This window comes from Halyomorpha halys, unplaced genomic scaffold, assembly GCF_000696795.3.
Source record: "Halyomorpha halys isolate HHAL.00 unplaced genomic scaffold, Hhal_1.1 Scaffold1025.1, whole genome shotgun sequence".
Taxonomy (NCBI): domain Eukaryota; kingdom Metazoa; phylum Arthropoda; class Insecta; order Hemiptera; family Pentatomidae; genus Halyomorpha; species Halyomorpha halys.
This window is the reverse complement of record NW_027106735.1, coordinates 113,774-118,269: the sequence shown is the minus strand read 5'-3', so window position 1 is coordinate 118,269 and position 4,496 is coordinate 113,774.

Below are 4,496 nucleotides of genomic sequence, written 5' to 3'. Positions count from 1 at the left end.
TTCCAGAATAAATTATTATTTTTTAAAGTATGTCGCGTTCTAAATGATGTTGAAACGCATTTTTTCTTTCGTTTTCTTGGTCAGAAGTATGGTTCAATCCATGTGATAAATAACACTCGGGTTTGGATTAGACTCGGAATAAAATATACACTTAACAGATTGATGATAGTATATTTTCAGGTTAAATAGGAACTTGGATTTTTTGCAGTAACAATTTTTTCCTGTTTCACCCCCCTCGCCATTTTCGGCATATGGGGTGGGGCAGCAGTGGGTCGCTAACACAAGTACTGCTTCCAAAAATCAACATTTTATCCTCTCAACATCGAATTGCAATGAGTGCATGTATTTTGGCTAGTGCCACCTTAACAGCGGAGTGGGAACAGAGAGGCAAAGGGAGCAACCTGCCACGGACCTGGAGACTCCTGGTTCATTCTTTTTTTTTTTTTTCATTTTTTGGAATGTCTCTCATAACTCAAAAACCAGAAAAAAAGAATAATTATATAAAGTGGGAGCATAATGGCTTCGACCATAACCTTCTGTATGACCTAATATATATTAGTTAAATATATTAAAAACACGAAATAAATAAAAAACAAAACACTATCTAATCTCCATTCTTCCAATTTGGATCTAACCCGAGATGAACTTTAGCTTACCGACAAATCCAAAACTGACTTCCTCATCCAGGTCCTTTTTCTAGGACGTTCTCTTTCCCCCATTACTGAGAAGGATTCCTTTATGATTTTCTTGGCCATTCGTTCATTTGCCAACCATTTGCCATATTCTAGCCTGCTAATTCGTCTGGATCTATTATATTTTACAATATCTTTAAGAGTACTATGTTCATCCTGCTCATGGTTATTCCTTATGTGCTAGATACCTTATTATCTTCCGCTCGAAGGCCTTAAGAGCGTGTTATTCCGCCATTTTAAGTCAATGTTTCAGCTCCATACCCAACAATAGGCCTTATGAATTAAACATTTTTAAGTTTGTTCGTTTAGTGATTAAGATTGATTTAATCAAATTCATAAGGCCATTATATGCGTTGTCACTAGAGACCAGATTTTTGTGCTGTAAAAAACCTAAAATGTGCAAAATCGTGTGATAAAAACCCAAATCCTGCAATGAACAACTTCGTTGTCTAATCTTTCTAAATTTTATATACGTAGCATTTCCTTCCGCTTTGTTTTTTAAATGTGTATTTACATAACAATAAACCATGAACCAAAACATTAACCAGTAATTAGTCAATGTAGAAAAACTCTAAAGTTTGATTAAAAATATGTAGATATTTTAATATTGATAACCAATGGAAACAATTTGTTTAATTTCTATTTAAAATAATATACATAGGTAATATGATAACGTATAAAAAAAAATTAAATAAGTTAGACGGAAGAATAATAAGCGAATTATGGAATCAATCTATTTTATGAACTCATATAAAATAATAATAATTATAAAGGCTTAATGAACGCGAAGGTTTGATGCTGATACCACTATTCGTACCTACATTCTTCCAAACTCAAATCTACTAAATCTATTTTAACTCAATCCTCCCATCTACGTTTCGGTCTACCCTTCGGACGTTTACCTGTCAGTTCAGTTTTTATTAACATTTTAGGGATCCGCTCGTTATTAAGCCCTTATTATTAACCTTACACGCCCATCTTATACGGCGCAATGCTATAACTTGAATTATATTTACCGGGTGCAGTTCCCTTAATTCATCTTTGTGTAGCCTTCTAAATTCTCCAGATAATTCATCCTTTTTCGGTCTAAATATTAGACTATAAGAAATATTAGATTATAAGTAATACTTTATTTTCAGAAGCCTTAAGGCGCTGTTCATCCCTTAGTGTAAGAGGCCACGTCTCGCATCCATTAAGAACAGCGGGAAGGATAATAGTTTTGTAAATTCTAGTTTTTAGATATTTGGAAAGAAGGCGCCGCCTTTCCCGCCCTCAACCTCGCTTTTCCCCCTCATCGATTTGTTTTTTTCTAGTTACCGTAGAATTTCAATACATAAAACTATCTACCTGTTTAAATATATTTCCTCCTATATCTATATCACCGAAATATATCTATACATCGTTTCTACTGCTAACCACATCTTTTGTTTTATCCGTATTTATTTCAAGATCCAGTTCCTTACATCATAAATACAGTGCAATTTATAAGTGTAACCGAAAAAGTGAATTGTTATCTTCCTGAGTAAGGTACCTTAGGTTGTTGAACTTAAGACTTAGACCACAACCAAGAATTGAAAACCCTTGTTCACCAACCGGCTCTTATTAATTTATTTTCTAATGGCGAGCATAAATCATCGATTAATCGCTTTAGGGAATCGTTCAGTTGATGAGCTCATCTCTGCTATTAAGGCTTTTCTTATTTTATTTTAGACGTCCTTGCTTCGAAAAAAATCGGGTTTGTTGTCCGAGGAAATGCCTTATTTAGTGTTTACTAACGCTCTGTGTTGTGGCCACCGAATAAAAGATAATTTATTTTTTTGTAAATTTATGCATATTTCTTTTATATAAATGTACGTGTATATATATATAGTCTCACGACTGTTGTGTGTACATATATTTTTTTTGGTGGATTAGTCAATAATACAACTTTGTAACAATACATCTTTTGCCAAAGTTTCGCAATTTTATTGTTTGCATAGTCAAGCCACAGATAGACAGTTTTAGGGATCAAGTTGCTACAGTCAGTTTTACTCAGTATAAATAAGTGGTAGGGACCAGGTCCCCAGAGACTATTCGTTGGAGAAGATTAGTCACAGGGAGTGTAAATAAATGTTGCTCATTCCTCAGTGGGACATAAGGGGCAGTTAAAAAATCATCTATACCTCGAAGAAGAGATCACCCTATGAAGTCAGAGATCGTGAGTTCAAAGCTCTCCATATAAACTTTTTTCTTTATTTCAATAAGTAAATTATTTTTTTCTATAAACATTATCCTTTATGAAATATTTTGTTTTAATTTTTTTTAGTTTGAAGTTCTAATATCAATATTTTTGTTGAATCTGGAGAAATATCTTTTTTTTCTTTTCATGCTGCTATTTGGAGTTTCCTTTATTTACGAATTTATCCTTTAAATAAAACGGTATTTATTGCTATTTTTTTTTTATTTATGTAATACTGTCCGCCAGTATTTATGCCCCATTGCCTCCACACTCTTAAAGATCTTTTCCTGGTAGTAATATCGCAAAATCTTCGATGACATTTAGATTAAATAAAATGAAAATAATTTTTTTAATCCAGCCTTTCAAATAAAGTGCCGCTAGAGTCTTTCTAACAACAAATTCGTGTTCATAACACCTGGAACTAGTATTAAATTCCTATTTCATATTTAAAATAGTAATAAACTTTGTTAATGGGGAGATTTTGATGCAGAACCAAAATGGCGGTGGTATTAGTGACTAGATATAAAGATTTACACACTCATGGCTTATTACAGGATACTGATCGGTATATTTTTAAACAAAAAAAAAACAATATATCCATAAAAAATGCTATAATGGACTTGCATTTTACGCTACAGGAAACTCATTAATATTTCCTCTTCAGGTGAAAGAATTTCTCAGTTTTATCTAGAGTTGAGGAAGATGGGAAATAATCCTTCGGCTCAGGAGGAAAATAATACTATTTCTTAAATCGACTGTAAATGGTCTACCGTTATCGTTTTCAGTCGTGAAACTATTTGGATTGCTTTTAAATTTACTTTGGTAGTTCTTTGTTTTTTTTTCTCGTGAGATGAAGTGGCCTATCACGGGGCTGAGTAATGCTGAGTTCATTGGACTTGGTAAAAGTTCCTTTCAAGAATTTTTTTTTTATCTAGATTCTTCTTCTTTCGTTTACTACTGCGTATAACGTCCTGCTATTGCGACCTATTTTTTTTTTTATTTAAATAAAAATTCTATGAAACAGTCGTATTGAATATAAATAAATAAAACCCTTAGAGAACCAGGAGGTTCGGCGCAGAACCATCAGTCGCTGCCTAGATACACCTTTCCCCCATGAAACCCGTCCAAATTTAAATACTCTAGATCAGTTTTGCTGTAACCATCCAACCTACATTTCTACCCATCGGATCTATGCTTATTATGTTTTTAGGGATACATTAATTACTAAACCCTACAACCAGAAAACCCATCTTATTCGCAACAATATTTACTAGGTGCTGTCCATTCTATTGTAGCCTGTTAGGCTTAAATTAATATGTAGGGAATAAGAATACTCTTCCTTATTTAAAATTATTTATTTAATGATTCATAAAGAACGTTTCGGGGCATTCCCCCATTATCAGATATCTTAAGTATCAGTAAATATATATTCTAATATCACATTTAACTGTTCTCCTTATTAGTTATAAAAATATTAACAATATGATTATATTATATTGTAAAAATATAATTATATTTTTATAAATAATAAGGAGTTAAATGTGATATATTTATCTAAGATACTTGATGATGGGGCGATGGCCCCG